A 12,990-nucleotide genomic window follows, 5' to 3' on the forward strand; every position below is an offset into this window, starting at 1 on the left:
GATTGTGTGATTTTGCATATAAAATCAAGCATAATTAGAGATATGCTAATGAATGTCGCAGATCTGCTAAACCCATTGGGGCTTGATATCCTTGATATCACTTATAAAGATGATTCACCAGAAACAGCTGAACAACACACTTGTGATGCCATGTCATCACAGGAACTGAGATGCCCTAGGGCAAAGTTGCCCGAAACACAGCCCCGAGAACCCAGAAGGATCAGTAATGATACTGTACAAAAAACAATGGATGTACGTATAAAAATTTGGAAGCCATCGAAGTGAAACATCTAAGGAATACTTGATAAGAATTATATTCACTCAAAACAAACTAACTGAAGTAAAAAAATACAATACTGGACAATACAGCATTGGATTAAGATGAGTATGAAAAATTGAACTGAGTTACTGGCACCCTAAATAAAAGTAATAACAGTTAATGTCAGAATTGCAAACGAGGAAGGACTTCTTATTGGATCATGGAACACAAAAGGTCATGCACATCTGTTTAACAACAAATCGGACAAGCTAAAAATATGGACATATTTTGCCTCCAGGGAACATGGCTCATGGAAGCACCAATCATTGAGGGGTATGAAGTAGCCATCAATCCTGCAATAAAAGGTAGGCAAGGGTGGTGGATGTCACGGTTACTCCTATTGGATAAAAAAGAAAGTGGACTTTGAGTGACACACACTATGAACCATTCGGCATACATACAAGAGGTCTTAATTAACCTGCCTGATCAATTGCAATATATGGGCAGGGAAATGCACATAATAAACATCTACTGGCAACATGCTGCCACAAGGTATACCCAATTCATTGAGTCAATTTCGGATATCATAAAAAACATCAAAGACAGCAAACGACTGCTAACATTATGATCCGCGGTGATCTAAATATAGACTGCCTGCAAGTCAATGCTAGCAAGGGAAAAAAGATGTAAGCTAATATCCGTGCAGCAGAAATGTGGCTACAGGAAATGGAACTTTGGGATCTGTCCATGCTGTATTTTAATGTCACAGGAGATATTCCTCATAAACCGACGTTGCAGAGAAACCATCAAGCATCCACGTTAGACTATGTCTTTGTATCTAAGTGCATTACTAAGCCAACCAAAAGCCTATGTGTAATACAAATGAAATATAGTGATCATAATCTAATTAAATTAGATTTAGCTGAAGCATCTAAACTGGTACATGGAAAAATGGAATCAAAGAGCCTTAACTTCGCTCCTGGACGCAATAGACTAAGGCTAAACACTGGAAAAGTGAACAACATGGTAACACTTATCCATAAAAGTCAAGGCAACGGTCACTTAAATTACTGCACGATTTTAGATCAGTACAGAGAAATAGCCATGTCTGGGGGCAAAACCTGTTTTTAAAAATTGCATGCTTGGGATTCTGAGCTGAGGTCAAACAAAAAAGAGTTAGGAAAAACAATCAGGAAGTGCATGAAGAAGCCTCATAGTGACCGAATGGCTGAAAAAAAAAGCAAAGCAAAGCTATAAGAACTGGCAACTAGCCCATAAGAACATCTTGCAACAACGTGATGAGGAGGTCATGATGTACACGCTGGCAAATAGAAATATGAGTGCATTCTTTAACCTACTAAACGATACAACTGCTCCACAAGCAGCATTAATTAGTAATATGGTTTCAGAAAAACAATGGTTAGAACACTACACAGCAATGTTCTCGAAAGAGGGAAAAACAACAGACTTAAAACTACCCAGGCTGAGTGAATGGGCGATAAAAATTGAAAAAGCTGATATCTTAGAAAACATCATGAGAATCAGCTCTTCGAGAGCCACTAGCCCAGATGGGCTAACAAATCAGACTCTCAAACAGCATCCGGAACAGTGGGCAGAATTTAGCTATTTGCTGTTTGATTCGATAGTTCGTAACTGCAAAATACCGCAATCGTATTGCCGATATACAAAATTATCAGAGCGATCAGAACTGAGTAATTATCGCCCGATTGCGCTCCTCGATGTGGTAGGTTAAAATCTTTGCCACACAGCTTCAGTCCCATCTGCTAAAATGGATCAAATCCTCAGGGAGATATGATCCAAGACAATCTGGGTTTGTGAAAGGTGTGGGTTGCAGTCTGAACCTTCTAATAATAAATTTGCTGAAGATGGAAGCAATTCGCCAAAAGAAAAAAATCAATTTGGTGTATCACACGCATTTGACAGTGTCAATCGAGATCTGCCATGGACTAAACTAACTAAATGGGAATGTCTGACAAGTTTGCTTGGAGCCATTAGGGAATTACATTTGAAAACGGAAATTAAGATAAGACTCGACTGCGTTGGAACTTTGTCTGCTCCTATTAAGACTAAATGAGGAGTAAAACAAGGCTGCCCACTTGGCACAATTCTATTCTGTCTGTTCCTTTCAGACATTGGGGAAACACTAGGAGCTGTCAAATAATTTTCCCCAAAGATTAATGGCCACGAGATTGACTGGTTGCTCTATATGGATGATATTGTATTGCTGGACTTGATAACTAATGGGTTAAAACGGAAATTGACCGCATTAGAACAATACATCTCCGCTAATGAGCTTAAAATAAATCCAGTCAAGTATGACATTCTCATAATGCAAGATCCTAGGAACAAAAAAACAACAAAAAGGCTTGGTGTGGCACGTAAAAAATGATCCACTGAACTGCGCGAGTAAAGTAAAATACCTTGGCATGTGGGTCAATAGTAGCCTTAATGATGACCCCTGGACACAAAACAGAAATGTAAACAACTGGCCTGCCAAGGACCAATCATTAATATGAAATATGGGAAGTTTTCTTTAAAGCCTGTGGTGGCACATTACAACCAAAAAGGGGTGCCTGCTTTAATATACGGAGCTTATTGCGCCTTAGGATCATCAAATAAACTATGGCCTTTAATAGAGAACACGTATTGGCGTAGAGTTCTAAGACTTCGAAGAGGTATACCAATAGCTTGCCTATGGTATGAATTGGGACTCGTATCCATCAACACAAGAGTGGTGTGGAACATGCTATCCACGTATAGAAAGACCATAGTAGATAAACGAGCACCTCAGTTTGATGTGCTTGCAGACTTAAGAAGAGGTGGCAAAGAAACTGAGAGACAATGGGCACTTTCATGTGAAAGACAACTCTCAGATCTGAACACTGACAGCGAGACATTGAAAATCAACCCAAACTTAGTCCCAAAAAAATTGCGGGAACTTGACTGGCCAAACACAGTGGATATACGGAACCACCATAGATTGATGAAAGATGCTGCCAACGAAAGTAGAGTCCGGAATACCCTGCCGCCATATATGGAAAAATCACCTAGTATGAAATACAGAACCTTGCATTTGAAGTTTCGGCTTAATTATTTGATACAAAAGAAAGTCTGTGGTTGAGATACAGGAAAGACATGCCGAATCAAACATGCAGATTCTGTAAGGGCAGAAATAATTAAACTCTAAAGCATCTGACTCTATATTGTCCAGCTCTTAGGATATTAAGAACACACCATATAGGAAGTCATATAAATAAGAGTCCTTCGCTATTTGGCGATGAGTGGTGGGCGAGGTTTACAAACCCTAACAGAAGAATTTCTTATGCTCTAATGGATTTTTTGGATGAAATGAATAATCTATTATTCGAAAAAGAGATGGCATAATTAGCATTGGGTTTTTAGGAACAAGTAGTATGATGTAAGGGCACAAGTAGCTTTGGGTTTTACAAACAAGCCATATGATGCAAGTTAGGATGAGAGGTGGAAGAGGTTTGTAAACCCTAAGAGAAAAATGTTTTATGTTCTAATGGACTTTTTGGACAAAATGAATAATCTGTTAATTGGAGAAGATAACTAGCCTTGGGCCTTTACAAACAAGCAGTTTGATGCAAATGTATAACTAGTTTCGGGCTCTAGGAACAAGTGTTATGAAGTAAGGGCAGTGTGAGTATAATGTGAGTATGTGATTGCTTTGTGATTTCTAACCTTGTCTTTTTTAAAAAAGTTTATTATAAACTAAATAAAAAAATAAAAATAAAAAAATAGTGCAAGTTAGGCGTTACACCATCCTCATCATTAATAAAGTTTTCTTTAGACCTGCACTCTGTTGCCTTTGTCATCTCTCTTGATACCATGCCTGTCTCACACTACCCAGTTAAAAATGGCATCCACATGATCCAGTTGCAGAATATGAGGTTTTGTTGTGATCTGTTTTGAGAGTGCAGTTACAGAAGTGATCCTTTTTGTTTTGATCTATTTTTTGCTTTTTAAAAACGGTTTGTTTTTGCATTTTTCCATTTTAGCCTACATATTTTCAGTAAACGATGCTTTTACCTATTTATTTTTAGTCTCCTTTGTTATTCTGGTGTGCTATTGTCTTTATTATGTATCAGATGTCGATTCCCCTGCACACGGAGTGGAAGCAGCACAGTACCTCATCTGAGATTCCAGCCACATATCCAAAGTTTACATTCATTATCATCTTCCTTGAAAAAGACATGGGCCTGATTTACAAAGCATTTTTTCAATGGGATTACGCCATTGTAAAAGGCATTTGTAAATCGGACCCATGGTGGTTTCTTGTTGAATGCTTCAAACACTGAATTAGGTTTGTTTATGATTGGGTGTTCTTAACTACCATTGCCTTATATCAGACTGTAGATAACTGATGATTACAAGGCACCTGGGAAGTACCTCTTTGCCGATCCTGCTGAATGTGGACTTGTGTTGCTGTGTCTTGGGACTTCCTGTAAAGACTTTTCAACGTTTGTGATATATGTGAAGCGGTAAGCCACGCCCACAACCAGCGAGAAGTACCTGGCAAGTACCTCTTTGACTCTTCGCTGAAGCATCGAGGTCTTGGGGTCTCCCAGGTACTTCTCGGATTGGAATAGTATCCCTTGGAGCTAGTTACAGCTTCACCTGTTGTTCACTGCGTCGCTAGCGGCGCGAGCAGTGAACAATAATGATCTTACAAACGTTGAAAACTCGGATGCCGGTAAGAAGCCCTTTGCGAAAAGCGAAAGCCCTTTTACCAATCAAGCATAGGCTTGCTTCCCATGCATGTTCCACACCCAGACGCGGCAATAGCACTAAAGGAACACTGGGGAATACTGACATTTGTCAATTTTGAATTGGCTCACTGTCGGCGTTTAGAGCCAAAACTGCAATCCCTACGCAAGAGACGCCAGATATGGGAGAGTCAAGAAACGAAGCTCGGGACCTTGCAAAAAGATGCGACCAGATGCATAATAATACAATGGGGCCTGGGAAAGGTATATATAAGCAGGGTGTTGGAACTACAGAGGAGCGGTCATTAACGGATACAGCAATACTAGAGTCTGTGCCGGTCACAGGGATGATACGAAATATGACAGAACCGCGACAGGAGGCCAGTAATGATGTGGTAGTGATTGACTTAGAGGCAAATGACTGTCTTTTCAAACAACTTGCTGCCTGAGAACTGCTCGGGATCGCCGATGATTTTCTTGAAAAGCAGTCAGAATATAGGGAAGACTGTTGCCTCTGACGACTCCCTGTCCCCAATTAAACTGATCACATCTAATCACAGTACCAATACATCTCTTATTATACACCACTCTGATAATATGCTGGGAATAACTTTGCAGTCAATGAATTTAGCGATCCACTCATTTACTAAGATGTTGCAAATATATGAACAAAAATTACACTCTCAGGAGGAAAGCTTACACAAAATTCTGTTATATGGCAATCACTGAGGCCGATCCCTATTGAGAGGTTGCAGGTTGAAAAGGAATTAAAAGAAGGATCAAATAGGTGTTTGTCTTCGGTAGCGTTGTTAAGACGGATTTCTGAACTCTGTCCTGGTGGCGCAGAAGTTCAGAAGGCCAACCTAATTACTTGGAACAGGGTAACCTCTGGACGAGCCAGACCAATCAAGGTAGCGATCGCGGCGGTCAAGACTAGGTCTCAAGAGGGGTGAGGGTGACAGAAAGCCTGCAATGAGCACACAAAGCAAGGACACCTACAAGCTACTCCAAACAGGTGTTATATTAAAAATATACACACATTTATTCCAAGGCCTTTAAAACAATCGTGTTGAGTAAAAAGACGTCCCAATCGAAGAAACCCGCACAGTTTGTTACCACAGCAGGGTAACGGAGCAGCCGTGTGTATCTGAGCCAAATGTACACTACTCACTTCAGACCTGGGAACGCCAAGTGTACGAAGCGTGTGAGAGTGACAAGGACTCGAAATACTACACAACCTGGCGGCGGTTACAGAGCAAGACTCCCGTGTAAGCTGGTCAGTCAGCTGGATGGCCCAGAGACGCTTCCGAAGGCTTACGTGCAGGAGATGGTGAAGATGCCGAGAATAGCTGTTCCCGCTATTCCAAGGGTCGAAGTACCAGTACCGGCCTTCTGGTTCGATCAAAGGTGAAAAAGGTTTCACAAGACGACAGCAGTGCAGAGGAGAAGTCCTTCAGCGGGTCACCAGCGATTCCTCGGTTCAGCCTCTTGGTTGCAGGATACTTGGCTCCTGTATTCCTTTGTTCGTGAGAACTCAGGAGATCGACATGGTAGTGGTGTTTCCAGCCCCCCCTTATCCACGGTTCCCTTCGCGCAAAAACGGAGGGGACCCAATGGGAGATCCGCTCATCAACACTCACACCATTTGTGGACCAATCACGGACCACGGTGGTCCCAGGCATTCACACCACCCTAGACTCTCTGGCACCCAGGATGTGTATTGGGACCAGACATACCAGCCCACATCCTGGAGGCACACACAAGACATGTAGAAGCCCGTGAAAGCATCCGTGTTTCGCGGGAAAGTACATGCCCAAATAAGGAAGGCCCCGGGTCGGCTCGACCTGGGGAAGGTGAAGGGAGCAAGACGGTCAGCGGACAGGACAAAGGAGCCTCGTGGTCTGGCCATTTTGGGAGCCAGGCCACCATTTTGGGTTAAGCGCGAGAAACGCGCTTAGAACGCAAAAAGGAGCTCAAAACACAAGAAACGATCGCTGCCACCATTCCCGTCCTTGAATCACTTGCACCGATCAGTTACAATCCTAAACAAGTATCTAGGGCCTGTAGAAGGCTAGAGACCCAAGAGAGCTGTAACTTAGCTTACAGTGCCCTCTTGTGTCATGTTGCACGAAAGCCGCAACATGATAAAAGAAACTACGGGAAACAGCGTTCCCCGGTACTGACTGTCTTAAGGGCATGTCAGTTTCCCCGTAAGAAAGGAGCGAAAGCCCAGAGGAGTGCGGCAGAAGGCTGCACTTCTCTGGCAAAGTCGAGAACAAGGTGAAAAACAACAGCAAAAAGTTTAGGGGTTGCCACATGGAAGGAAAATTACCTACAATTACGAAATCTTTCCTAACAAGCGTGCCAACCGAAAGTAGGCCAATTAGCAACCTGTCTATCAAAAAGAGTGTCCAAGTAAAGGAACTAGGCTGCTCGGCACCATTGGAATTGAAAAACACAACACCTGAAAAAGCCACTGTTAAACAAACTAAAAGGGAGGCTCATAGAAAGACGTTCCCGATATTCACCCCAGGGGTGCTGGAGAATAAAAAAGAGAAAGTAGCCCCGAAAAAACTTCAAAGAAATCAACAAGTCCCGAAAAACATAGGCAAAACCTCTGTGAAACAATTCTTTAAAGCCATCTCACTTCCAAAGCGAAATACTATAATGGCATCCCAGGCTATTAAACAAAAATATAAACAGTATTCGCAGGCTAGAAGAAATGAAACCATTAATTTTGTCCCGGTACAAGCAATGGAGTACCATCCGTTGGATGACTTAATGGAGGTGTTAAGTTCAAAGAACCCTGAGGTGGGGAAAGTGGTAAATAAGGAACCGGTAAGACCTCAGGTGGTCCCTAGCCAAGACAACCAAGTAAAAGTGGTAAGCGATGTGGCACTGATTGCTGAGAGAACTGAAATTCGGAAATCAGTCGATGCATACATGGCTGGAGTTAGCCCTCCAATTTTGACCCCCCACATGTCAAATACCCTAAAGTCTGATGTAAGTAACTTGCAGTTACAGTGTAATATAACAAACAAGAAAAATACTAGAGAGGGGATAGAGACACAGAGTAACATGGGGGAGGAAAGAGACTCTATGGAGAAAGTCAAGACACCGACCCATTTGGCCCCGCAGGGCCCCTCGCAAGTACCAGGAAAGAATAAGCAAAACGAATATGGTGGTGACCAGAATTACATGCCTGGAGCCATCCTATGTTTAATTGAGAGCGCGCTGAGTAAGGTGCTAGTTCTGCTAGTTCAAAACCCGCAAACAACGCAACTGGGCCCTAATGATAGAACTCAACAGAGCGAGGCCAGAAATGTAATGATTCCTTCTAGGAAAGCTTCAGCGGCTTACTCCCTGGTTCTGGCTTGTAGAATGCCGCCGTCCACTCAATATGATTTAATTAGAAGAGCAGTGATGGTCATATTCTCTGAGATCCAGCAATTGGAGGATATTGTCTCCTCTGACGTAGCACTTGTAGAATTTACCAGTAAGGGATGCTTGAATTCGGTAAGACTCTGGATAAAATCCCGGGTAGTACAAAACCTAATTTGGCAGGCAAAAGAGAATTTGTTTAAATTGGGTTTTGTACTAAATGTGGAGTCAAGAGCTAACCCTGCGCAACCCTTGACAAAGGATCAAGGGAGCCCGCAAACAAATATGTCAGGTGAAACAAACATGACAAAGAAATTCCAACAGAATAAAACTCCTTCTGTATGCCGTTGTTCGCACAACCCGAATTAACTGGAGGAAGAGGTAAGGGAGACCCGGGTATCACTGCTGAGTTGGAACACAAGGGGTTTTAAACACCTTCTTAACAACTACCAAAGTGGGCTAAGCAAATGGGATATAATACTCCTCCAAGAGACCTGGCTCTCCTCATTACCTCTCTGGGAAAACCATGAAATTAATCTAAATTCTCCTCATAAACCCCTGGCTGGCCGACCAATTTCGGGTATTTTGACGGCGGTAAAAATGGGAAGGGGGTTGACCTCTAAATTCTGCGCCAAATAAATACATGTTACTGGTCAAAGTCATGTCTGTAAATTAAGGGTATGTGGTTTTGAATGTATACTGGAACCCGATTGCCATGTCTGATGATACGTTTTTTCAAGATCTAAATTACATCTTAGATTTGGTAATGGAAGACGAAAAGGTTAGTACGTTGATGATGGCGGGAGATCAAAATTTAAATTGTCTGGGGAAAGCAGACAATCGAAATAAAGTAAGATATAGAAGAGAGACCTGTTTATGCTTAATGGGGCTTTCTCTCCTGACATTCCACCTCTAGAGACATGGCAAAAAAGGCGAAAGTAAATCAACGATTGATTACATATATGTAAATTCTGCACTATGGCCAGCGATGACACATTTTTGCGGGATTAAATCAAAGGAAAGTGATCATAATATGCTTATGGCCGAATGGGGGGCAGGAGTCGCTCTCGAAGGGAGGGAACTGGAGTCCTTGCAAAGGTCTTGTGTGGTGAATGCCGGAGGGAATCGGGTTTGATGGTCGGAGAAGGAGGAAGTACAACTGGATAGACTGTTAAGTCTGGATCAAGTGGAAAAGTGTAACCAGTCTGGAAATATGAGACATGTATACTCTGATATAATACAGGTATTCCAACAGCGAAGTCTTAAAGTGAAATCCCCTCGGGGTCATCTTCATACGTATGACTTGGCGGTTAGAGAAAAGAAAGTTCAGCTACTTGCAGATTTGAGACACTTGAGAAATGAGCCTACTCCTCTTCGAATTCCCCTAATTAATAGCATTAGAACGCGCTATAGAAACTGGATCAAGATCCATCAAGCAGCAATGTACCAGGAAGATAGTTCTAATATGTTAAAAATACTGGCCAGTAAAAACATTTTGAAAATGTGGACTGCTATAAAGCATTCTGTAGCAGCCCCACACATAGTCATGCAGTCGACTGCAGTGCACGCGCATGTTTGGGTCATGCATTTTGCACACCTGTATGCCCCGGTAAAGAACAGTGAGACACTGGAGTGAATTGGGGATACCAACCGCCTTCCTCTTGGAGTTAGAGCAGTCAGATATACTCAAACTCATTAGAACGGCGAGCAATGCTAAAGCAAGTGGGCCGGACGGGCTTTCCAACTATCTCCTGAAAAGGCACCCGGAAATGTGGCCCTTAATTTTATATAAGATCTTTACACTGGTGAATATAACCCAGACTTTACTTGATAGTTGTACGCAGGCAATCATGGTCCCAATCTATAAAAAAGGTGACAGACAGTCCCCGAGCAGTTATAGGTCTATCTCCATTTTAGATATACCTGGCAAATTATTTTGCAGGTTAATCCTTAAACAGCTACAGGCCTGGGTGAGGAGTAAAACCCTAACTGATCCCTTGCAATCAGGGTTCGTAAAAGGCCTGAGAACCATTCCAAATATCATCACCTTGAGCATGATCCAAGCACAGCAGGCGGAGAGAAAGCAGCCTCTCTATGTGGGGTTCATTGATTTTAGAGCTGCATTCGACTACGGCGATAGGATTCTGCTATACAATAAGCTAAAACAATACAACTGCCCGGAATCCCTTGTGTCGTTAATAATTCTCTTTCATACGAATACATCAATGAGATTCCGTATTACCTTAGATGGGAAGCTATCACCTCTAATTGTGACACAACGTGGCCTAAAACAGGGGTGCGCTTTAGCAGTTTTTTGTTTAATTTTGTTATACTGGATCCTGGGGAGGAGTTCAATAATTGTATGGGGGATCCACCCAGACTTGGGGACCAGAAAATCAGGTATCTGCTTTATGCGGATGACCTCATACTGCTATCACAAGCGCCGCAGGGCCTTCAATGAATGTTGCTATACATGGGGTCCTACGTACAATCAAATAATCTAGAAATTAACACAGCGAAATCCCAAATAATAAGGTGCGGCAGTAAGCTCAGCGCAAAGAATGAGAGGTACTCATGGAAGTTACAAGACTCTCAATTATCATGTGTTACCCATTATAAATATCTAGGGGTATCCATTAATAAGGTACAAAGTAGGCAGGTTGATGTGCTAGCTGTGAGGAATACACTTCATCTCTCAATCACGAGTCTTAATCAACAAGTTTGGGAAATGTTCTCTAAAACACATTGTATTGTTTTACAAGATGAAGGTGTTACCAATTATGTTATATGGTGTAGAGGGAAATATCCCCAAAAAGTTATTGGGACTTGCTAGAAGCAGCTTATTGGAAACAGATACTATACTTACCAAATAGTGTCCCTATAGCTATCATACGCCATGAATTTGGACTTTTATCCATGTACTCGCAGGTAACGTGGAAGCAGTGTGCATTTTTTCACAAATGTCTGTTGGGTCTGAAAAGTAACAGCATTCTAGAGGTGATAGCCTATCATTTGCTCAAATCTAGAAGTCCATTTGTTGTGGAGTGGCCAAATCATGTATTAGATAAATTGGCTGAGGCAGATGTCACTATAAAGTTGCTGATATCAAACCTGGATAGGACAAAATCTAAAATTTATCGGGCAGATTGTTCCGAGAATTTAACAAGGTGCTCCCAATATAAAGATTTTAACATCTTCCTATTCGTAATGAAAAGATACAGAGTTATGGCAAGCTATTTATTGAAATGTCCATCGCCAAAAGTACGTACGGGTTATCTAAGGTTTAGATTAAACTTATGGAACACGAAAGACGTACTTTGCAAAAGAAAAATGTTGACATACAAACAACGCTATTGCAGATACTGCTGTGCACCACAACAGAGAGAATCCCTACAACATTTAATAGAAGAGTGTGAAGCCCTAAGTGAAGTTCGGGCAAGGTGTTTTGAGCAGGTGATAATTTTACAGAATTGTATGGGGAGTGATCAAATGCGGCAATTACTGTTTTGAAGCACTCGCTCGAGGCTACAGACAGCCATAGTCCAATATTTACAAATGGTGCTACCATGATCTAAGGAAATTTAAAGTGAAATAAGTTAGCTCTAGAGAATGTTTGCGTAATGGGGTGCTGGTATTTGTGTACTGGGGATAAACAGTTGTGCTTCACTATGATGTGTTTCTGTTCCTCTCTTTTGGATTTTATGTAATTGATTGCAGTATAATTTCTTTTGTGTTAGAACAAAATTGTTATAGTGAATTTTAGGTAATTTTTTTCTTTTTTTAATGTTTTTTAGATTAGAATGTGGAAATACGATGTATATGTGTATCATAAAATTTGAAAAGTCGTTAAGACAACTAAAAAAAAAAGGCAGAGGACGCTCAGGTGGGTAACGAGTAAATGATGGTTATATGAACTGCATGTGTTAAATGTTAAAGTTTTAAGAAAGAATGTATTTAGTGAACAATTGGTAGGTCTTACATACTGCCAATTTAAATGTGATATCTGAATTTAAAGGTATTCCTACCTAAAACATGAATGCATCATGATTTCTAACTGTGTTTCCTAGTGACATGCGTGAATGCTCTTGTCATCATGTGTTAGTAAGAACTTGAGGTTCTATGCTCCATGCAATATTGGGCCTCATTTATTCACTGGCAAACTACAAGTTTGGTGATCCTCGACTACACCTCGAAATATCAGCGGTATTACCATCCGGTATTCTGCCGGAAATCCCCAAAGGGGATTTTCACAGCCAAAACGCCACTTGTAATCTGGCAGCATTTACGCCAGTGGTAATACCGCCAGACCAAGTTTTGGTAACAGTAATACATAACGTTTGGCTTTATGTCGGTGGTATTACTGCTGAGATACCACCAAACTCGCAATGTGCCCCACCCTGATGATGCACACTACACATGGGAGTGCATTGAATGGCTGCTCCAAGGTTCTCCTTATTACATACATTGGAAGTAGTTAGCATGTTCTACTGGCAGAAATTAAAATCAAAGGAGTGACATCAAATTAACAGCTGATAATCGCAAGAAGAGAGGGATCGTGTCACATTTCCAACACTCTGAACGCAGCCTTTCCACACAAAG

General features: G+C 41.6%; 1 long non-coding RNA gene across 2 annotated transcripts in view; it reads left to right on the forward strand.

Annotated features, from left to right (window-relative positions):
* LOC138471923 (uncharacterized) overlaps positions 1–12,990 on the forward strand; it is a 59,568-nt gene that overhangs the window by 35,225 nt on the left and 11,353 nt on the right. For both annotated transcript variants that reach the window (XR_011268532.1, XR_011268533.1), the window contains one exon: positions 12,186–12,274. This is a non-coding gene — a long non-coding RNA (uncharacterized lncRNA). The remainder of the gene's footprint in view (positions 1–12,185; positions 12,275–12,990) is intronic.

The sequence above is a fragment of the Ambystoma mexicanum genome, chromosome 8, assembly GCF_040938575.1.
Source record: "Ambystoma mexicanum isolate Mex_15411 chromosome 8, UKY_AmexF1_1, whole genome shotgun sequence".
NCBI lineage: Eukaryota > Metazoa > Chordata > Amphibia > Caudata > Ambystomatidae > Ambystoma > Ambystoma mexicanum.